Genomic DNA, 20637 nt, shown 5'->3' with positions numbered 1-20637 from the left:
ATCCCAAAATACGACTCAAAACAACAAAAACTACATATCGCACAATCTGCCGAGACCAGGATTCGAACCTGGGTTATTGCGGCCACAACGCAATGTCCTAACCACTAGACGATCACGGCTAGCTAGAGTCATATTCGGATAACGTGATGCTCAGTAAGCGACGAATAAGTATAGTGCATTGATCTTCCATTTAATCTACAGTTTATGATGACTGCGTGATTATGTTTGCCAACCTGTTACCCTGGAAGTAAAATTGAATGTAGAATCCCAAAATACGACGCAAAACAACAAAAACTGCATATAGCACAATGTGCCGAGACCAGGATTCGAACCTGGGTTATTGCGGCCACAACGCAATGTCCTAACCACTAGACGATCACGGCTAGCTAGAGTCATGTTTGGATAACGTGATGCTCAGTAAGCGACGAATAAGTATAGTGCATTTATTTTGCATTTAACCTACAGTTTATAATGACTGCGTGATTATGATTCGTAACCTGTTACTCTAAAATGGAATTGAATGTAGAATCTCAAAATACGACTCAAAACAACAAAAACTACATATCGCACAATCTGCCGAGACCAGGATTCGAACCTGGGTTATTGCGGCCACAACGCAATGTCCTAACCACTAGACGATCACGGCTAGCTAGAGTCATGTTCGGATTAGGTGCTACTCAGTAAGCGACGACTAAGTATAGTGCATTAAATTTGCATTTAATCTACAGTTTATAATGACTGCGTGATTATGTTTCGTAACCTGTTACTCTGAAATGGAATTGAATGTAGAATCCCAAAATACGACTCAAAACAACAAGAACTACATATAGCACAATCTGCCGAGACCAGGATTCGAACCTGGGTTATTGCGGCCACAACACAATGTCCTAACCACTAGACGATCACGGCTAACTAGAGTCATGTTCGAACAACGTGATGCTCAGTAAGCGATGAATAAGTATAGTGCATGTATTTTGCATGTAATCTACAGTTTATGATGACTGCGTTATTGTGTTTGCTAACCTGTTACCCTGGAAAAGAATTGAAAGTAGAATCCCAAAATACGACTCAAAACAACAAAAACTACATATCGCACAATCTGCCGAGACCAGGCTTCGAACCTGGGTTATTGCGGTCACAATGGAATGTCCTATCCACTAGACGATCACGGCTAGCCAGTCATGTCCTGATTAGGTGCTACTCAGTAAGCGACGAATAAGTATAGTGCATTGAACTTGCATTTAATCTACAGTTTATCATGACTGCGTGATTACGTTTCGTAACCTGTTACTCTGAAATGGAATTTAATGTAGAATCCCAAAATATGACGCAAAACAACAAAAACTACATATAGCACAATCGCCCGAGACCAGGATTCGAACGTGGGTTATTGCGGCCACAACGCAATGTCCTATCCACTAGACAATCACGGCTAGCCAGTCATGTCCTGATTAGGTGCTACTCAGTAAGCGACGAATAAGTATAGTGCATTGAACTTGCATTTAATCTACAGTTTATAATGACTGCGTGATTACGTTTCGTAACCTGTTACTCTGAAATGGAATTGAATGTAGAATCTTAAAATATGACGCAAAACAACAAAAACTACATATAGCACAATCTGCCGAGACCAGGATTCGAACCTGGGTTATTGCGGCCACAACACAATGTCCTAACCACTAGACGATCACGGCTAACTAGAGTCATGTTCGGACAACGTGATGCTCAGTAAGCGATGAATAAGTATAGTGCATGTATTTTGCATGTAATCTACAGTTTATGATGACTGCGTTATTGTGTTTGCTAACCTGTTACCCTGGAAAAGAATTGAAAGTAGAATCCCAAAATACGACTCAAAACAACAAAAACTACATATCGCACAATCTGCCGAGACCAGGCTTCGAACCTGGGTTATTGCGGTCACAATGGAATGTCCTATCCACTAGACGATCACGGCTAGCCAGTCATGTCCTGATTAGGTGCTACTCAGTAAGCGACGAATAAGTATAGTGCATTGAACTTGCATTTAATCTACAGTTTATTATGACTGCGTGATTACGTTTCGTAACCTGTTACTCTGAAATGGAATTTAATGTAGAATCCCAAAATATGACGCAAAACAACAAAAACTACATATAGCACAATCGCCCGAGACCAGGATTCGAACGTGGGTTATTGCGGCCACAACGCAATGTCCTATCCAATAGACAATCACGGCTAGCCAGTCATGTCCTGATTAGGTGCTACTCAGTAAGCGACGAATAAGTATAGTGCATTGAACTTGCATTTAATCTACAGTTTATAATGACTGCGTGATTACGTTTCGTAACCTGTTACTCTGAAATGGAATTGAATGTAGAATCTTAAAATATGACGCAAAACAACAAAAACTACATATAGCACAATCTGCCGAGACCAGGATTCGAACCTGGGTTATTGCGGCCACAACGCAATGTCCTAACCACTAGACGATCACGGCTAGCTAGAGTCATGTTCGGATAACGTGATGCTCAGTAAGCGACGAATAAGTATAGTGCATTTATTTTGCATTTAATCTACAGTTTATGATGACTGCGTAATTATGTTTGCTAACCTGTCACTCTGAAATGGAATTGAATGTAGAATTCCAAAATACGACGCAAAACAACAAAAACTACATATAGCACTATCTGCCGAGACCAGGATTCGAAACTGGGTTATTGCGGGCACAACGCAATGTCCTAACCACTAGACGATCACGGCTAGCTAGAGTCATGTTCGGATAACGTGATGCTCAGTAAGCGACGAATAAGTATAGTGCATTTATTTTGCATTTAATCTACAGTTTATGATGACTGCAGTGCGTTATTATGTTTGCTAACCTGTTAACCTGGAAAAGAATTGAAAGTAGAATCCCAAAATACGACTCAAAACAACAAAAACTACATATCGCACAATCTGCCTAGACCAGGATTCGAACCTGGGTTATTGCGGCCACAACGCAATGTCCTAACCACTAGACGATCACGGCTAGCTAGAGTCATGTTCGGATTACGTGCTACTCAGTAAGCGACGAATAAGTATAGTGCATTGATCTTGCATTTAATCTACAGTTTATGATGACTGCGTAATTATGTTTGCTAACCTGTCACTCTGAAATGGAATTGAATGTAGAATTCCAAAATACGAAGCAAAACAACAAAAACTACATATAGCACAATGTGCCGAGACCAGGATTCGAACCTGGGTTATTGCGGCCACAACGCAATGTCCTAACCACTAGACGATCACGGCTAGCTAGAGTCATGTTCGGATAACGTGATGCTCAGTAAGCGACGAATAAGTATAGTGCATTTATTTTGCATTTAATCTACAGTTTATAATGACTGCGTGATTATGATTCGTAACCTGTTACTCTGAAATGGAATTGAATGTAGAATCTCAAAATATGACTCAAAACAACAAAAACTACATATAGCACAATCTGCCGAGACCAGGATTCGAAACTGGGTTATTGCGGGCACAACGCAATGTCCTAACCACTAGACGATCACGGCTAGCTAGAGTCATGTTCGGATAACGTGATGCTCAGTAAGCGACGAATAAGTATAGTGCATTTATTTTGCATTTAATCTACAGTTTATGATGAATGCAGTGCGTTATTATGTTTGCTAACCTGTTAACCTGGAAAAGAATTGAAAGTAGAATCCCAAAATACGACTCAAAACAACAAAAACTACATATCGCACAATCTGCCTAGACCAGGATTCGAACCTGGGTTATTGCGGCCACAACGCAATGTCCTAACCACTAGACGATCACGGCTAGCTAGAGTCATATTCGGATAACGTGATGCTCAGTAAGCGACGAATAAGTATAGTGCATTGATCTTGCATTTAATCTACAGTTTATGATGACTGCGTGATTATGTTTGCCAACCTGTTACCCTGGAAGTAAAATTGAATGTAGAATCCCAAAATACGACGCAAAACAACAAAAACTACATATAGCACAATGTGCCGAGACCAGGATTCGAACCTGGGTTATTGCGGCCACAACGCAATGTCCTAACCACTAGACGATCACGGCTAGCTAGAGTCATGTTCGGATAACGTGATGCTCAGTAAGCGACGAATAAGTATAGTGCATTGATCTTGCATTTAATCTACAGTTTATGATGACTGCGTGATTATGTTTGCCAACCTGTTACCCTGGAAGTAAAATTGAATGTAGAATCCCAAAATACGACGCAAAACAACAAAAACTACATATAGCACAATGTGCCGAGACCAGGATTCGAACCTGGGTTATTGCGGCCACAACGCAATGTCCTAACCACTAGACGATCACGGCTAGCTAGAGTCATGTTCGGATAACGTGATGCTCAGTAAGCGACGAATAAGTATAGTGCATTTATTTTGCATTTAATCTACAGTTTATAATGACTGCGTGATTATGATTCGTAACCTGTTACTCTGAAATGGAATTGAATGTAGAATCTCAAAATACGACTCAAAACAACAAAAACTGCATATCGCACAATCTGCCGAGACCAGGGTTCGAACCTGGGTTATTGCGACCACAACGCAATGTCCTAACCACTAGACGATCACGGCTAGCTAGAGTCATGTTCGGATTATATAATTAGGTGCTACTCAGTAAGCGACGAATAAGTATAGTGCATTAAACTTGCATTTAATCTACTGTTTATAATGACTGCGTGATTATGTTTCGTAACCTGTTACTCTGAAATGGAATTGAATGTAGAATCCCAAAATACGACTCAAAACAACAAGAACTACATATAGCACAATCTGCCGAGACCAGGATTCGAACCTGGGTTATTGCGGCCACAACGCAATGTCCTAACCACTAGACGATCACGGCTAGCTAGAGTCATGTTCGGATTACGTGCTACTCAGTAAGCGAGGAATAAGTATAGTGCATTGATCTTGCATTTAATCTACAGCTTATGATGACTGCGGGATTATGTTTGCCAACCTGTTACCCTGGAAGTAAAATTGAATGTAGAATCCCAAAATACGACGCAAAACAACAAAAACTACATATAGCACAATCTGCCGAGACCAGGATTCGAACCTGGGTTATTGCGGCCACAACGCAATGTCCTAACCACTAGACGATCACGGCTAGCTAGAGTCATGTTCGGATAACGTGATGCTCAGTAAGCGACGAATAAGTATAGTGCATTTATTTTGCATTTAATCTACAGTTTATAATGACTGCGTGATTATGATTCGTAACCTGTTACTCTGAAATGGAATTGAATGTAGAATCTCAAAATACGACTCAAAACAACAAAAACTACATATCGCACAATCTGCCGAGACCAGGGTTCGAACCTGGGTTATTGCGACCACAACGCAATGTCCTAACCACTAGACGATCACGGCTAGCTAGAGTCATATTCGGATAACGTGATGCTCAGTAAGCGACGAATAAGTATAGTGCATTGATCTTGCATTTAATCTACAGTTTATGATGACTGCGTGATTATGTTTGCCAACCTGTTACCCTGGAAGTAAAATTGAATGTAGAATCCCAAAATACGACGCAAAACAACAAAAACTACATATAGCACAATGTGCCGAGACCAGGATTCGAACCTGGGTTATTGCGGCCACAACGCAATCTCCTAACCACTAGACGATCACGGCTAGCTAGAGTCATGTTCGGATAACGTGATGCTCAGTAAGCGACGAATAAGTATAGTGCATTTATTTTGCATTTAATCTACAGTTTATAATAACTGCGTGATTATGATTCGTAACCTGTTACTCTGAAATGGAATTGAATGTAGAATCTCAAAATACGACTCAAAACAACAAAAACTACATATCGCACAACCTGCCGAGACCAGGGTTCGAACCTGGGTTATTGCGACCACAACGCAATGTCCGAACCACTAGACGATCACGGGTAGCTAGAGTCATGTTCGGATAACGTGATGCTCAGTAAGCGACGAATAAGTATAGTGCATTGATCTTGCATTTAATCTACAGTTTATGATGACTGCGTGATTATGTTTGCCAACCTGTTACCCTGGAAGTAAAATTGAATGTAGAATCCCAAAATACGACGCAAAACAACAAAAACTACATATAGCACAATGTGCCGAGACCAGGATTCGAACCTGGGTTATTGCGGCCACAACGCAATGTCCTAACCACTAGACGATCACGGCTAGCTAGAGTCATGTTCGGATAACGTTATGCTCAGTAAGCGACGAATAAGTATAGTGCATTTATTTTGCATTTAATCTACAGTTTATAATGACTGCGTGATTATGATTCGTAACCTGTTACTCTGAAATGGAATTGAATGTAGAATCTCAAAATACGACTCAAAACAACAAAAACTACATATCGCACAATCTGCCGAGACCAGGGTTCGAACCTGGGTTATTGCGACCACAACGCAATGTCCTAACCACTAGACGATCACGGCTAGCTAGAGTCATGTTCGGATTATATAATTAGGTGCTACTCAGTAAGCGACGAATAAGTATAGTGCATTAAACTTGCATTTAATCTACTGTTTATAATGACTGCGTGATTATGTTTCGTAACCTGTTACTCTGAAATGGAATTGAATGTAGAATCTCAAAATACGACTCAAAACAACAAAAACTACATATCGCACAATCTGCCGAGACCAGGGTTCGAACCTGGGTTATTGCGACCACAACGCAATGTCCTAACCACTAGACGATCACGGCTAGCTAGAGTCATATTCGGATAACGTGATGCTCAGTAATCGACGAATAAGTATAGTGCATTTATTTTGCATTTAATCTACAGTTTATAATGACTGCGTGATTATGATTCGTAACCTGTTACTCTGAAATGGAATTGAATGTAGAATCTCAAAATACGACTCAAAACAACAAAAACTACATATCGCACAATCTGCCGAGACCAGGGTTCGAACCTGGGTTATTGCGACCACAACGCAATGTCCTAACCACTAGACGATCACGGCTAGCTAGAGTCATGTTCGGATTATATAATTAGGTGCTACTCAGTAAGCGACGAATAAGTATAGTGCATTAAACTTGCATTTAATCTACTGTTTATAATGACTGCGTGATTATGTTTCGTAACCTGTTACTCTGAAATGGAATTGAATGTAGAATCCCAAAATACGACTCAAAACAACAAGAACTACATATAGCACAATCTGCCGAGACCAGGATTCGAACCTGGGTTATTGCGGCCACAACGCAATGTCCTAACCACTAGACGATCACGGCTAGCTAGAGTCATGTTCGGATTACGTGCTACTCAGTAAGCGACGAATAAGTATAGTGCATTGATCTTGCATTTAATCTACAGCTTATGATGACTGCGGGATTATGTTTGCCAACCTGTTACCCTGGAAGTAAAATTGAATGTAGAATCCCAAAATACGACGCAAAACAACAAAAACTACATATAGCACAATCTGCCGAGACCAGGATTCGAACCTGGGTTATTGCGGCCACAACGCAATGTCCTAACCACTAGACGATCACGGCTAGCTAGAGTCATGTTCGGATAACGTGATGCTCAGTAAGCGACGAATAAGTATAGTGCATTTATTTTGCATTTAATCTACAGTTTATAATGACTGCGTGATTATGATTCGTAACCTGTTACTCTGAAATGGAATTGAATGTAGAATCTCAAAATACGACTCAAAACAACAAAAACTACATATCGCACAATCTGCCGAGACCAGGGTTCGAACCTGGGTTATTGCGACCACAACGCAATGTCCTAACCACTAGACGATCACGGCTAGCTAGAGTCATATTCGGATAACGTGATGCTCAGTAAGCGACGAATAAGTATAGTGCATTGATCTTGCATTTAATCTACAGTTTATGATGACTGCGTGATTATGTTTGCCAACCTGTTACCCTGGAAGTAAAATTGAATGTAGAATCCCAAAATACGACGCAAAACAACAAAAACTACATATAGCACAATGTGCCGAGACCAGGATTCGAACCTGGGTTATTGCGGCCACAACGCAATCTCCTAACCACTAGACGATCACGGCTAGCTAGAGTCATGTTCGGATAACGTGATGCTCAGTAAGCGACGAATAAGTATAGTGCATTTATTTTGCATTTAATCTACAGTTTATAATAACTGCGTGATTATGATTCGTAACCTGTTACTCTGAAATGGAATTGAATGTAGAATCTCAAAATACGACTCAAAACAACAAAAACTACATATCGCACAACCTGCCGAGACCAGGGTTCGAACCTGGGTTATTGCGACCACAACGCAATGTCCGAACCACTAGACGATCACGGGTAGCTAGAGTCATGTTCGGATAACGTGATGCTCAGTAAGCGACGAATAAGTATAGTGCATTGATCTTGCATTTAATCTACAGTTTATGATGACTGCGTGATTATGTTTGCCAACCTGTTACCCTGGAAGTAAAATTGAATGTAGAATCCCAAAATACGACGCAAAACAACAAAAACTACATATAGCACAATGTGCCGAGACCAGGATTCGAACCTGGGTTATTGCGGCCACAACGCAATGTCCTAACCACTAGACGATCACGGCTAGCTAGAGTCATGTTCGGATAACGTTATGCTCAGTAAGCGACGAATAAGTATAGTGCATTTATTTTGCATTTAATCTACAGTTTATAATGACTGCGTGATTATGATTCGTAACCTGTTACTCTGAAATGGAATTGAATGTAGAATCTCAAAATACGACTCAAAACAACAAAAACTACATATCGCACAATCTGCCGAGACCAGGGTTCGAACCTGGGTTATTGCGACCACAACGCAATGTCCTAACCACTAGACGATCACGGCTAGCTAGAGTCATGTTCGGATTATATAATTAGGTGCTACTCAGTAAGCGACGAATAAGTATAGTGCATTAAACTTGCATTTAATCTACTGTTTATAATGACTGCGTGATTATGTTTCGTAACCTGTTACTCTGAAATGGAATTGAATGTAGAATCTCAAAATACGACTCAAAACAACAAAAACTACATATCGCACAATCTGCCGAGACCAGGATTCGACCCTGGGTTATTGCGGCCACAACGCAATGTCCTAACCACTAGACGATCACGGCTAGCTAGAGTCATGTTCGGATTACGTGCTACTCAGTAAGCGACGAATAAGTATAGTGCATTTATTTTGCATTTAATCTACAGTTTATGATGACTGCAGTGCGTTATTATGTTTGCTAACCTGTTAACCTGGAAAAGAATTGAAAGTAGAATCCCAAAATACGACTCAAAACAACAATAACTACATATCGCACAATCTGCCGAGACCAGGATTCGACCCTGGGTTATTGCGGCCACAACGCAATGTCCTAACCACTAGACGATCACGGCTAGCTAGAGTCATGTTCGGATTACGTGCTACTCAGTAAGCGACGAATAAGTATAGTGCATTTATTTTGCATTTAATTTACAGTTTATGATGACTGCGTTATTATGTTTGCTAACCTGTTACCCTGGAAAAGAATTGAAAGTAGAATCCCAAAATACGACTCAAAATAACAAATCAACGACATAACGCACAATCTGCCGAGACCAGGATTCGAACCTGGGTTATTGCGGCCACAACGCAATTTCCTGACCACTAGACGATCACGGCTAGCTAGAGTCATGTTCGCATTACGTGCTACTCAGTAAGCGACGAATAAGTATAGTGCATTGATCTTGCATTTAATCTACAGTTTATGATGATTGCGTGATTATGTTTGCCAACCTGTTACCCTGGAAGTAAAATTGAATGTAGAATCCCAAAATACGACGCAAAACAACAAAAACTACATATAGCACAATCTGCCGAGATCAGGATTCGAACCTGGGTTATTGCGGCCACAACGCAATGTCCTAACCACTAGACGATCACGGCTAGCTAGAGTCATGTTCGGATAACGTGATGCTCAGTAAGCGACGACTAAGTATAGTGCATTAAACTTGCATTTAATCTACAGTTTATAATGACTGCGTGATTATGTTTGCTAACCTGTCACTCTGAAATGGAATTGAATGTAGAATTCCAAAATACGACGCAAAACAACAAAAACTACATATAGCACAATCTGCCGAGACCAGGATTCGAAACTGGGTTATTGCGGGCACAACGCAATGTCCTAACCACTAGACGATCACGGCTAGCTAGAGTCATGTTCGGAGAACGTGATGCTCAGTAAGCGACGAATAAGTATAGTGCATTTATTTTGCATTTAATCTACAGTTTATGATGACTGCAGTGCGTTATTATGTTTGCTAACCTGTTAACCTGGAAAAGAATTGAAAGTAGAATCCCAAAATACGACTCAAAACAACAAAAACTACATATCGCTCAATCTGCCGAGACCAGGATTCGAACCTGGGTTATTGCGGCCACAACGCAATGTCCCAACCACTAGACGATCACTGCTAGCTAGAGTCATATTCGGATAACGTGATGCTCAGTAAGCGACGAATAAGTATAGTGCATTGAACTTGCATTTAATCTACAGTTTATAATGACTGCGTGATTACGTTTCGTAACCTGTTACCCTGGAAGTAAAATTGAATGTAGAATCCCAAAATACGACGCAAAACAACAAAAACTACATATAGCACAATGTACCGAGACCAGGATTCGAACCTGGGTTATTGCGGCCACAACGCAATGTCCTAACCACTAGACGATCACGGCTAGCTAGAGTCATGTTCGGATTACGTGCTACTCAGTAAGCGACGAATAAGTATAGTGCATGTATTTTGCATTTAATCTACAGTTTATGATGACTGCGTTATTGTGTTTGCTAACCTGTTACCCTGGAAAAGAATTGAAAGTTGAATCCCAAAATACGACTCAAAACAACAAAAACTACATATCGCACAATCTGCCGAGACCAGGCTTCGAACCTGGGTTATTGCGGTCACAATGGAATGTCCTATCCACTAGACGATCACGGCAAGCCAGTCATGTCCTGATTTGGTGCTACTCAGTAAGCGACGAATAAGTATAGTGCATTGAACTTGCATTTAATCTACAGTTTATTATGACTGCGTGATTACGTTTCGTAACCTGTTACTCTGAAATGAAATTTAATGTAGAATCCCAAAATATGACGCAAAACAACAAAAACTACATATAGCACAATCTGCCGAGACCAGGATTCGAAACTGGGTTATTGCGGGCACAACGCAATGTCCTAACCACTAGACGATCACGGCTAGCTAGAGTCATGTTCGGAGAACGTGATGCTCAGTAAGCGACGAATAAGTATAGTGCATTTATTTTGCATTTAATCTACAGTTTATGATGACTGCAGTGCGTTATTATGTTTGCTAACCTGTTAACCTGGAAAAGAATTGAAAGTAGAATCCCAAAATACGACTCAAAACAACAAAAACTACATATCGCTCAATCTGCCGAGACCAGGATTCGAACCTGGGTTATTGCGGCCACAACGCAATGTCCTAACCACTAGACGATCACGGCTAGCTAGAGTCATATTCGGATAACGTGATGCTCAGTAAGCGACGAATAAGTATAGTGCATTGATCTTCCATTTAATCTACAGTTTATGATGACTGCGTGATTAGGTTTGCCAACCTGTTACCCTGGAAGTAAAATTGAATGTAGAATCCCAAAATACGACGCAAAACAACAAAAACTGCATATAGCACAATGTGCTGAGACCAGGATTCGAACCTGGGTTATTGCGGCCACAACGCAATGTCCTAACCACTAGACGATCTCGGCTAGCTAGAGTCATGTTCGGATAACGTGATGCTCAGTAAGCGACGAATAAGTATAGTGCATTTATTTTGCATTTAATCTACAGTTTATAATGACTGCGTGATTATGATTCGTAACCTGTTACTCTGAAATGGAATTGAATGTAGAATCTCAAAATACGACTCAAAACAACAAAAACTACATATCGCACAATCTGCCGAGACCAGGATTCAAACCTGTGTTCTTGCGGCCATAACACAATGTCCTAACCACTAGACGATCACGGCTAACTAGAGTCATGTTCGGATAACGTGATGCTCAGTAAGCGATGAATAAGTATAGTGCATGTATTTTGCATTTAATCTACAGTTTATGATGACTGCGTTATTGTGTTTGCTAACCTGTTACCCTGGAAAAGAATTGAAAGTAGAATCCCAAAATACGACTCAAAACAACAAAACCACATATCGCACATCTGCCGAGACCAGGCTTCGAACCTGGGTTATTGCGGTCACAATGGAATGTCCTATCCACTAGACGATCACGGCTAGCCAGTCATGTCCTGATTAGGTGCTACTCAGTAAGCGACGAATAAGTATAGTGCATTGAACTTGCATTTAATCTACAGTTTATAATGACTGCGTGATTACGTTTCGTAACCTGTTACCCTGGAAGTAAAATTGAATGTAGAATCCCAAAATACGACGCAAAACAACAAAAACTACATATAGCACAATGTACCGAGACCAGGATTCGAACCTGGGTTATTGCGGCCACAACGCAATGTCCTAACCACTAGACGATCACGGCTAGCTAGAGTCATGTTCGGATTACGTGCTACTCAGTAAGCGACGAATAAGTATTGTGCATGTATTTTGCATTTAATCTACAGTTTATGATGACTGCGTTATTGTGTTTGCTAACCTGTTACCCTGGAAAAGAATTGAAAGTTGAATCCCAAAATACGACTCAAAACAACAAAAACTACATATCGCACAATCTGCCGAGACCAGGCTTCGAACCTGGGTTATTGCGGTCACAATGGAATGTCCTATCCACTAGACGATCACGGCAAGCCAGTCATGTCCTGATTTGGTGCTACTCAGTAAGCGACGAATAAGTATAGTGCATTGAACTTGCATTTAATCTACAGTTTATTATGACTGCGTGATTACGTTTCGTAACCTGTTACTCTGAAATGAAATTTAATGTAGAATCCCAAAATATGACGCAAAACAACAAAAACTACATATAGCACAATCGCCCGAGACCAGGATTCGAACCTGGGTTATTGCGGCCACAACGCAATGTCCTATCCACTAGACAATCATGGCTAGCCAGTCATGTCCTGATTTGGTGATACTCAGTAAGCGACGAATAAGTATAGTGCATTGAACTTGCATTTAATCTACAGTTTATTATGACTGCGTGATTACGTTTCGTAACCTGTTACTCTGAAATGAAATTTAATGTAGAATCCCAAAATATGACGCAAAACAACAAAAACTACATATAGCACAATCGCCCGAGACCAGGATTCGAACCTGGGTTATTGCGGCCACAACGCAATGTCCTAACCACTAGACGATCACGGCTAGCTAGAGTCATGTTCGGATTACGTGCTACTCAGTAAGCGACGAATAAGTATAGTGCATTGATCTTGCATTTAATCTACAGTTTATGATGACTACGTAATTATGTTTGCTAACCTGTCACTCTGAAATGGAATTGAATGTAGAATTCCAAAATACGACGCAAAACAACGAAAACTACATATAGCACAATCTGCCGAGACCAGGATTCGAAACTGGGTTATTGCGGGCACAACGCAATGTCCTAACCACTAGACGATCACGGCTAGCTAGAGTCATGTTCGGATAACGTGATGCTCAGTAAGCGACGAATAAGTATAGTGCATTTATTTTGCATTTAATCTACAGTTTATGATGACTGCAGTGCGTTATTATGTTTGCTAACCTGTTAACCTGGAAAAGAATTGAAAGTAGAATCCCAAAATACGACTCAAAACAACAAAAACTACATATCGCACAATCTGCCGAGACCAGGATTCGAACCTGGGTTATTGCGGCCACAACGCAATGTCCTAACCACTAGACGATCACGGCTAGCTAGAGTCATATTCGGATAACGTGATGCTCAGTAAGCGACGAATAAGTATAGTGCATTGATCTTGCATTTAATCTACAGTTTATGATGACTGCGTGATTATGTTTGCCAACCTGTTACCCTGGAAGTAAAATTGAATGTAGAATCCCAAAATACGACGCAAAACAACAAAAACTACATATAGCACAATGTGCCGAGACCAGGATTCGAACCTGGGTTATTGCGGCCACAACGCAATGTCCTAACCACTTGACGATCACGGCTAGCTAGAGTCATGTTCGGATAACGTGATGCTCAGTAAGCGACGAATAAGTATAGTGCATTTATTTTGCATTTAATCTACAGTTTATAATGACTGCGTGATTATGATTCGTAACCTGTTACTCTGAAATGGAATTGAATGTAGAATCTCAAAATACGACTCAAAACAACAAAAACTACATATCGCACAATCTGCCGAGACTAGGATTCGAACCTGGGTTATTGCGGCCACAACGCAATGTCCTAACCACTAGACGATCACGGCTAGCTAGAGTCATATTCGGATTATGTGCTACTCAGTAAGCGAGGAATAAGTATAGTGCATTGATCTTGCATTTAATCTACAGTTTATGATGACTGCGGGATTATGTTTGCCAACCTGTTACCCTGGAAATAAAATTGAATGTAGAATCCCAAAATACGACTCAAAACAACAAAACCACATATCGCACAATCTGCCGAGACCAGGCTTCGAACCTGGGTTATTGCGGTCACAATGGAATGTCCTATCCACTAGACGATCACGGCTAGCCAGTCATGTCCTGATTAGGTGCTACTCAGTAAGCGACGAATAAGTATACTATAATAGTGCATTGAACTTGCATTTAATCTGCAGTTTATAATGACTGCGTGATTACGTTTCGTAACCTGTTACTCTGAAATGGAATTTAATGTAGAATCCCAAAATATGACGCAAAACAACAAAAACTACATATCGCACAATCTGCAGAGACCAGGATTCGAACCTGGGTTATTGCGGCCACAACGCAATGTCCTAACCACTAGACGATCACGGCTAGCTAGAGTCATATTCGGATAACGTGATGCTCAGTAAGCGACGAATAAGTATAGTGCATTGAACTTGCATTTAATCTACAGTTTATTATGACTGCGTGATTACGTTTCGTAACCTGTTACTCTGAAATGAAATTTAATGTAGAATCCCAAAATATGACGCAAAACAACAAAAACTACATATAGCACAATCGCCCGAGACCAGGATTCGAACCTGGGTTATTGCGGCCACAACGCAATGTCCTATCCACTAGACAATCATGGCTAGCCAGTCATGTCCTGATTAGGTGCTACTCAGTAAGCGACGAATAAGTATAGTGCATTGAACTTGCATTTAATCTACAGTTTATAATGACTGCGTGATTACGTTTCGTAACCTGTTACTCTGAAATGGAATTGAATGTAGAATCCCAAAATATGACGCAAAACAACAAAAACTACATATAGCACAATCTGCCGAGACCAGGATTCGAACCTGGGTTATTGCGGCCACAACGCAATGTCCTAACCACTAGACGATCACGGCTAGCTAGAGTCATGTTCGGATAACGTGATGCTCAGTAAGCGACGAATAAGTATAGTGCATTTATTTTGCATTTAATCTACAGTTTATGATGACTGCGTTATTATGTTTGCTAACCTGTTACCCTGGAAAAGAATTGAAAGTAGAATCCCAAAATACGACTCAAAATAACAAAACAACGACATAACGCACAATCTGCCGAGACCAGGATTCGAACCAGGGTTATTGCGGCCACAACGCAATGTCCTAACCACTAGACGATCACGGCTAGCTAGAGTCATGTTCGGATTACGTGCTACTCAGTAAGCGACGAATAAGTATAGTGCATTGATCTTGCATTTAATCTACAGTTTATGATGACTGCGTAATTATGTTTGCTAACCTGTCACTCTGAAATGGAATTGAATGTAGAATTCCAAAATACGACGCAAAACAACAAAAACTACATATAGCACAATCTGCCGAGACCAGGATTCGAAACTGGGTTATTGCGGGCACAACGCAATGTCCTAACCACTAGACGATCACGGCTAGCTAGAGTCATGTTCGGATAACGTGATGCTCAGTAAGCGACGAATAAGTATAGTGCATTTATTTTGCATTTAATCTACAGTTTATGATGACTGCAGTGCGTTATTATGTTTGCTAACCTGTTAACCTGGAAAAGAATTGAAAGTAGAATCCCAAAATACGACTCAAAACAACAAAAACTACATATCGCACAATCTGCCGAGACCAGGATTCGAACCTGGGTTATTGCGGCCACAACGCAATGTCCTAACCACTAGACGATCACGGCTAGCTAGAGTCATATTCGGATAACGTGATGCTCAGTAAGCGACGAATAAGTATAGTGCATTGATCTTGCATTTAATCTACAGTTTATGATGACTGCGTGATTATGTTTGCCAACCTGTTACCCTGGAAGTAAAATTGAATGTAGAATCCCAAAATACGACGCAAAACAACAAAAACTACATATAGCACAATGTGCCGAGACCAGGATTCGAACCTGGGTTATTGCGGCCACAACGCAATGTCCTAACCACTAGACGATCACGGCTAGCTAGAGTCATGTTCGGATAACGTGATGCTCAGTAAGCGACGAATAAGTATAGTGCATTTATTTTGCATTTAATCTACAGTTTATAATGACTGCGTGATTATGATTCGTAACCTGTTACTCTGAAATGGAATTGAATGTAGAATCTCAAAATACGACTCAAAACAACAAAAACTACATATCGCACAATCTGCCGAGACCAGGATTCGAACCTGGGTTATTGCGACCACAACGCAATGTCCTAACCACTAGACGATCACGGCTAGCTAGAGTCATGTTCGGATTAGGTGCTACTCAGTAAGCGACGAATAAGTATAGTGCATTAAACTTGCATTTAATCTATAGTTTATAATGACTGCGTGATTATGTTTCGTAACCTGTTACTCTGAAATGGAATTGAATGTAGAATCCCAAAATACGACTCAAAACAACAAGAACTACATATAGCACAATCTGCCGAGACTAGGATTCGAACTTGGGTTATTGCGGCCACAACGCAATGTCCTAACCACTAGACGATCACGGCTAGCTAGAGTCATATTCGGATTATGTGCTACTCAGTAAGCGAGGAATAAGTATAGTGCATTGATATTGCATTTAATCTACAGTTTATGATGACTGCGGGATTATGTTTGCCAACCTGTTACCCTGGAAGTAAAATTGAATGTAGAATCCCAAAATACGACTCAAAACAACAAAACCACATATCGCACAATCTGCCGAGACCAGGCTTCGAACCTGGGTTATTGCGGTCACAATGGAATGTCCTATCCACTAGACGATCACGGCTAGCCAGTCATGTCCTGATTAGGTGCTACTCAGTAAGCGACGAATAAGTATAGTGCATTGATCTTGCATTTAATCTACAGTTTATGATGACTGCGAAATTATGTTTGCTAACCTGTCACTCTGAAATGGAATTGAATGTAGAATTCCAAAATACGACGCAAAACAACAAAAACTACATATAGCACAATCTGCCGAGACCAGGATTCGAAACTGGGTTATTGCGGGCACAACGCAATGTCCTAACCACTAGACGATCACGGCTAGCTAGAGTCATGTTCGGATAACGTGATGCTCAGTAAGCGACGAATAAGTATAGTGCATTTATTTTGCATTTAATCTACAGTTTATGATGACTGCAGTGCGTTATTATGTTTGCTAACCTGTTAACCTGGAAAAGAATTGAAAGTAGAATCCCAAAATACGACTCAAAACAACAAAAACTACATATCGCACAATCTGCCGAGACCAGGATTCGAACCTGGGTTATTGCGGCCACAACGCAATGTCCTAACCACTAGACGATCACGGCTAGCTAGAGTCATATTCGGATAACGTGATGCTCAGTAAGCGACGAATAAGTATAGTGCATTGATCTTGCATTTAATCTACAGTTTATGATGACTGCGTGATTATGTTTGCCAACCTGTTACCCTGGAAGTAAAATTGAATGTAGAATCCCAAAATACGACGCAAAACAACAAAAACTACATATAGCACAATGTGCCGAGACCAGGATTCGAACCTGGGTTATTGCGGCCACAACGCAATGTCCTAACCACTAGACGATCACGGCTAGCTAGAGTCATGTTCGGATAACGTGATGCTCAGTAAGCGACAAATAAGTATAGTGCATTTATTTTGCATTTAATCTACAGTTTATAATGACTGCGTGATTATGATTCGTAACCTGTTACTCTGAAATGGAATTGAATGTAGAATCTCAAAATACGACTCAAAACAACAAAAACTACATATCGCACAATCTGCCGAGACCAGGATTCGAACCTGGGTTATTGCGACCACAACGCAATGTCCAAACCACTAGACGATCACGGCTAGCTAGAGTCATGTTCGGATTAGGTGCTACTCAGTAAGCGACGAATAAGTATAGTGCATTAAACTTGCATTTAATCTACAGTTTATAATGACTGCGTGATTATGTTTCGTAACCTGTTACTCTGAAATGGAATTGAATGTAGAATCCCAAAATACGACTCAAAACAACAAGAACTACATATAGCACAATCTGCCGAGACTAGGATTCGAACCTGGGTTATTGCGGCCACAACGCAATGTCCTAACCACTAGACGATCACGGCTAGCTAGAGTCATATTCGGATTATGTGCTACTCAGTAAGCGAGGAATAAGTATAGTGCATTGATCTTGCATTTAATCTACAGTTTATGATGACTGCGGGATTATGTTTGCCAACCTGTTACCCTGGAAGTAAAATTGAATGTAGAATCCCAAAATACGACTCAAAACAACAAAACCACATATCGCACAATCTGCCGAGACCAGGCTTCGAACCTGGGTTATTGCGGTCACAATGGAATGTCCTATCCACTAGACGATCACGGCTAGCCAGTCATGTCCTGATTAGGTGCTACTCAGTAAGCGACGAATAAGTATAGTGCATTGAACTTGCATTTAATCTACAGTTTATAATGACTGCGTGATTACGTTTCGTAACCTGTTACTCTGAAATGGAATTTAATGTAGAATCCCAAAATATGACGCAAAACAACAAAAACTACATATCGCACAATCTGCCGAGACCAGGATTCGAACCTGGGTTATTGCGGCCACAACGCAATGTCCTAACCACTAGACGATCACGGCTAGCTAGAGTCATATTCGGATAACGTGATGCTCAGTAAGCGACGAATAAGTATAGTGCATTGAACTTGCATTTAATCTACAGTTTATTATGACTGCGTGATTACGTTTCGTAACCTGTTACTCTGAAATGAAATTTAATGTAGAATCCCAAAATATGACGCAAAACAACAAAAACTACATATAGCACAATCGCCCGAGACCAGGATTCGAACCTGGGTTATTGCGGCCACAACGCAATGTCCTATCCACTAGACAATCATGGCTAGCCAGTCATGTCCTGATTAGGTGCTACTCAGTAAGCGACGAATAAGTATAGTGCATTGAACTTGCATTTAATCTACAGTTTATAATGACTGCGTGATTACGTTTCGTAACCTGTTACTCTGAAATGGAATTGAATGTAGAATCCCAAAATATGACGCAAAACAACAAAAACTACATATAGCACAATCTGCCGAGACCAGGATTCGAAACTGGGTTATTGCGGGCACAACGCAATGTCCTAACCACTAGACGATCACGGCTAGCTAGAGTCATGTTCGGATAACGTGATGCTCAGTAAGCGACGAATAAGTATAGTGCATTTATTTTGCATTTAATCTACAGTTTATGATGACTGCAGTGCGTTATTATGTTTGCTAACCTGTTAACCTGGAAAAGAATTGAAAGTAGAATCCCAAAATACGACTCAAAACAACAAAAACTACATATCGCACAATCTGCCGAGACCAGGATTCGAACCTGGGTTACTGCGGCCACAACGCAATGTCCTAACCACTAGACGATCACGGCTAGCTAGAGTCATATTCGGATAACGTGATGCTCAGTAAGCGAGGAATAAGTATAGTGCATTGATCTTGCATTTAATCTACAGTTTATGATGACTGCGGGATTATGTTTGCCAACCTGTTACCCTGGAAGTAAAATTGAATGTAGAATCCCAAAATACGACTCAAAACAACAAAACCACATATCGCACAATCTGCCGAGACCAGGCTTCGAACCTGGGTTATTGCGGTCACAATGGAATGTCCTATCCACTAGACGATCACGGCTAGCCAGTCATGTCCTGATTAGGTGCTACTCAGTAAGCGACGAATAAGTATAGTACATTGAACTTGCATTTAATCTACAGTTTATAATGACTGCGTGATTACGTTTCGTAACCTGTTACTCTGAAATGGAATTTAATGTGGAATCCCAAAATATGACGCAAAACAACAAAAACTACAAATCGCACAATCTGCCGAGACCAGGATTCGAACCTGGGTTATTGCGGCCACAACGCAATGTCCTAACCACTAGACGATCACGGCTAGCTAGAGTCTTATTCGGATAACGTGATGCTCAGTAAGCGACGAATAAGTATAGTGCATTGAACTTGCATTTAATCTACAGTTTATTATGACTGCGTGATTACGTTTCGTAACCTGTTACTCTGAAATGAAATTTAATGTAGAATCCCAAAATATGACGCAAAACAACAAAAACTACATATAGCACAATCG

The 20637-nt window shown here is 40.7% G+C and overlaps 37 non-coding genes across 37 annotated transcripts; all 37 read right to left on the bottom strand.

Annotated features, from left to right (window-relative positions):
* Positions 1 to 47: 47 nt before the first annotated feature.
* TRNAH-GUG (transfer RNA histidin (anticodon GUG)) lies at positions 48 to 119 on the bottom strand. The gene has a single exon. It is a non-coding gene; the product is annotated as a tRNA-His (tRNA).
* Positions 120 to 311: 192 nt separating this feature from the next.
* Positions 312 to 383, bottom strand: TRNAH-GUG (transfer RNA histidin (anticodon GUG)). Its single transcript has one exon. It is a non-coding gene; the product is annotated as a tRNA-His (tRNA).
* A 191-nt stretch (positions 384 to 574) lies between these two features.
* TRNAH-GUG (transfer RNA histidin (anticodon GUG)) lies at positions 575 to 646 on the bottom strand. The gene has a single exon. It is a non-coding gene; the product is annotated as a tRNA-His (tRNA).
* A 191-nt stretch (positions 647 to 837) lies between these two features.
* On the bottom strand, positions 838 to 909 carry TRNAH-GUG (transfer RNA histidin (anticodon GUG)). Its single transcript has one exon. It is a non-coding gene; the product is annotated as a tRNA-His (tRNA).
* Positions 910 to 1622: 713 nt separating this feature from the next.
* On the bottom strand, positions 1623 to 1694 carry TRNAH-GUG (transfer RNA histidin (anticodon GUG)). The gene has a single exon. It is a non-coding gene; the product is annotated as a tRNA-His (tRNA).
* A 713-nt stretch (positions 1695 to 2407) lies between these two features.
* Positions 2408 to 2479, bottom strand: TRNAH-GUG (transfer RNA histidin (anticodon GUG)). The gene has a single exon. It is a non-coding gene; the product is annotated as a tRNA-His (tRNA).
* A 722-nt stretch (positions 2480 to 3201) lies between these two features.
* On the bottom strand, positions 3202 to 3273 carry TRNAH-GUG (transfer RNA histidin (anticodon GUG)). The gene has a single exon. It is a non-coding gene; the product is annotated as a tRNA-His (tRNA).
* Positions 3274 to 3996: 723 nt separating this feature from the next.
* On the bottom strand, positions 3997 to 4068 carry TRNAH-GUG (transfer RNA histidin (anticodon GUG)). The gene has a single exon. It is a non-coding gene; the product is annotated as a tRNA-His (tRNA).
* A 192-nt stretch (positions 4069 to 4260) lies between these two features.
* Positions 4261 to 4332, bottom strand: TRNAH-GUG (transfer RNA histidin (anticodon GUG)). The gene has a single exon. It is a non-coding gene; the product is annotated as a tRNA-His (tRNA).
* A 191-nt stretch (positions 4333 to 4523) lies between these two features.
* On the bottom strand, positions 4524 to 4595 carry TRNAH-GUG (transfer RNA histidin (anticodon GUG)). Its single transcript has one exon. It is a non-coding gene; the product is annotated as a tRNA-His (tRNA).
* Positions 4596 to 4794: 199 nt separating this feature from the next.
* TRNAH-GUG (transfer RNA histidin (anticodon GUG)) lies at positions 4795 to 4866 on the bottom strand. Its single transcript has one exon. It is a non-coding gene; the product is annotated as a tRNA-His (tRNA).
* Positions 4867 to 5058: 192 nt separating this feature from the next.
* Positions 5059 to 5130, bottom strand: TRNAH-GUG (transfer RNA histidin (anticodon GUG)). The gene has a single exon. It is a non-coding gene; the product is annotated as a tRNA-His (tRNA).
* A 191-nt stretch (positions 5131 to 5321) lies between these two features.
* On the bottom strand, positions 5322 to 5393 carry TRNAH-GUG (transfer RNA histidin (anticodon GUG)). The gene has a single exon. It is a non-coding gene; the product is annotated as a tRNA-His (tRNA).
* Positions 5394 to 6112: 719 nt separating this feature from the next.
* TRNAH-GUG (transfer RNA histidin (anticodon GUG)) lies at positions 6113 to 6184 on the bottom strand. The gene has a single exon. It is a non-coding gene; the product is annotated as a tRNA-His (tRNA).
* A 191-nt stretch (positions 6185 to 6375) lies between these two features.
* On the bottom strand, positions 6376 to 6447 carry TRNAH-GUG (transfer RNA histidin (anticodon GUG)). The gene has a single exon. It is a non-coding gene; the product is annotated as a tRNA-His (tRNA).
* Positions 6448 to 6646: 199 nt separating this feature from the next.
* On the bottom strand, positions 6647 to 6718 carry TRNAH-GUG (transfer RNA histidin (anticodon GUG)). The gene has a single exon. It is a non-coding gene; the product is annotated as a tRNA-His (tRNA).
* A 191-nt stretch (positions 6719 to 6909) lies between these two features.
* On the bottom strand, positions 6910 to 6981 carry TRNAH-GUG (transfer RNA histidin (anticodon GUG)). Its single transcript has one exon. It is a non-coding gene; the product is annotated as a tRNA-His (tRNA).
* Positions 6982 to 7180: 199 nt separating this feature from the next.
* Positions 7181 to 7252, bottom strand: TRNAH-GUG (transfer RNA histidin (anticodon GUG)). The gene has a single exon. It is a non-coding gene; the product is annotated as a tRNA-His (tRNA).
* Positions 7253 to 7444: 192 nt separating this feature from the next.
* Positions 7445 to 7516, bottom strand: TRNAH-GUG (transfer RNA histidin (anticodon GUG)). The gene has a single exon. It is a non-coding gene; the product is annotated as a tRNA-His (tRNA).
* Positions 7517 to 7707: 191 nt separating this feature from the next.
* TRNAH-GUG (transfer RNA histidin (anticodon GUG)) lies at positions 7708 to 7779 on the bottom strand. The gene has a single exon. It is a non-coding gene; the product is annotated as a tRNA-His (tRNA).
* A 719-nt stretch (positions 7780 to 8498) lies between these two features.
* TRNAH-GUG (transfer RNA histidin (anticodon GUG)) lies at positions 8499 to 8570 on the bottom strand. Its single transcript has one exon. It is a non-coding gene; the product is annotated as a tRNA-His (tRNA).
* A 191-nt stretch (positions 8571 to 8761) lies between these two features.
* On the bottom strand, positions 8762 to 8833 carry TRNAH-GUG (transfer RNA histidin (anticodon GUG)). The gene has a single exon. It is a non-coding gene; the product is annotated as a tRNA-His (tRNA).
* Positions 8834 to 10624: 1791 nt separating this feature from the next.
* On the bottom strand, positions 10625 to 10696 carry TRNAH-GUG (transfer RNA histidin (anticodon GUG)). Its single transcript has one exon. It is a non-coding gene; the product is annotated as a tRNA-His (tRNA).
* Positions 10697 to 11416: 720 nt separating this feature from the next.
* Positions 11417 to 11488, bottom strand: TRNAH-GUG (transfer RNA histidin (anticodon GUG)). Its single transcript has one exon. It is a non-coding gene; the product is annotated as a tRNA-His (tRNA).
* Positions 11489 to 11680: 192 nt separating this feature from the next.
* On the bottom strand, positions 11681 to 11752 carry TRNAH-GUG (transfer RNA histidin (anticodon GUG)). Its single transcript has one exon. It is a non-coding gene; the product is annotated as a tRNA-His (tRNA).
* A 714-nt stretch (positions 11753 to 12466) lies between these two features.
* TRNAH-GUG (transfer RNA histidin (anticodon GUG)) lies at positions 12467 to 12538 on the bottom strand. Its single transcript has one exon. It is a non-coding gene; the product is annotated as a tRNA-His (tRNA).
* A 1244-nt stretch (positions 12539 to 13782) lies between these two features.
* Positions 13783 to 13854, bottom strand: TRNAH-GUG (transfer RNA histidin (anticodon GUG)). The gene has a single exon. It is a non-coding gene; the product is annotated as a tRNA-His (tRNA).
* A 1511-nt stretch (positions 13855 to 15365) lies between these two features.
* TRNAH-GUG (transfer RNA histidin (anticodon GUG)) lies at positions 15366 to 15437 on the bottom strand. Its single transcript has one exon. It is a non-coding gene; the product is annotated as a tRNA-His (tRNA).
* Positions 15438 to 16161: 724 nt separating this feature from the next.
* TRNAH-GUG (transfer RNA histidin (anticodon GUG)) lies at positions 16162 to 16233 on the bottom strand. Its single transcript has one exon. It is a non-coding gene; the product is annotated as a tRNA-His (tRNA).
* Positions 16234 to 16425: 192 nt separating this feature from the next.
* On the bottom strand, positions 16426 to 16497 carry TRNAH-GUG (transfer RNA histidin (anticodon GUG)). Its single transcript has one exon. It is a non-coding gene; the product is annotated as a tRNA-His (tRNA).
* A 191-nt stretch (positions 16498 to 16688) lies between these two features.
* TRNAH-GUG (transfer RNA histidin (anticodon GUG)) lies at positions 16689 to 16760 on the bottom strand. The gene has a single exon. It is a non-coding gene; the product is annotated as a tRNA-His (tRNA).
* A 983-nt stretch (positions 16761 to 17743) lies between these two features.
* Positions 17744 to 17815, bottom strand: TRNAH-GUG (transfer RNA histidin (anticodon GUG)). The gene has a single exon. It is a non-coding gene; the product is annotated as a tRNA-His (tRNA).
* A 192-nt stretch (positions 17816 to 18007) lies between these two features.
* Positions 18008 to 18079, bottom strand: TRNAH-GUG (transfer RNA histidin (anticodon GUG)). Its single transcript has one exon. It is a non-coding gene; the product is annotated as a tRNA-His (tRNA).
* A 191-nt stretch (positions 18080 to 18270) lies between these two features.
* Positions 18271 to 18342, bottom strand: TRNAH-GUG (transfer RNA histidin (anticodon GUG)). Its single transcript has one exon. It is a non-coding gene; the product is annotated as a tRNA-His (tRNA).
* Positions 18343 to 19057: 715 nt separating this feature from the next.
* Positions 19058 to 19129, bottom strand: TRNAH-GUG (transfer RNA histidin (anticodon GUG)). Its single transcript has one exon. It is a non-coding gene; the product is annotated as a tRNA-His (tRNA).
* Positions 19130 to 19849: 720 nt separating this feature from the next.
* On the bottom strand, positions 19850 to 19921 carry TRNAH-GUG (transfer RNA histidin (anticodon GUG)). Its single transcript has one exon. It is a non-coding gene; the product is annotated as a tRNA-His (tRNA).
* Positions 19922 to 20373: 452 nt separating this feature from the next.
* Positions 20374 to 20445, bottom strand: TRNAH-GUG (transfer RNA histidin (anticodon GUG)). Its single transcript has one exon. It is a non-coding gene; the product is annotated as a tRNA-His (tRNA).
* Positions 20446 to 20637: the final 192 nt, after the last annotated feature.

This window comes from Saccoglossus kowalevskii, chromosome 6, assembly GCF_978046115.1.
Source record: "Saccoglossus kowalevskii chromosome 6, keSacKowa6.1, whole genome shotgun sequence".
NCBI classification, from domain to species: Eukaryota; Metazoa; Hemichordata; class Enteropneusta; family Harrimaniidae; genus Saccoglossus; species Saccoglossus kowalevskii.
The sequence above is the reverse complement of the archived record's forward strand: the minus strand, read 5'-3'. Positions and strand labels throughout refer to the sequence as shown.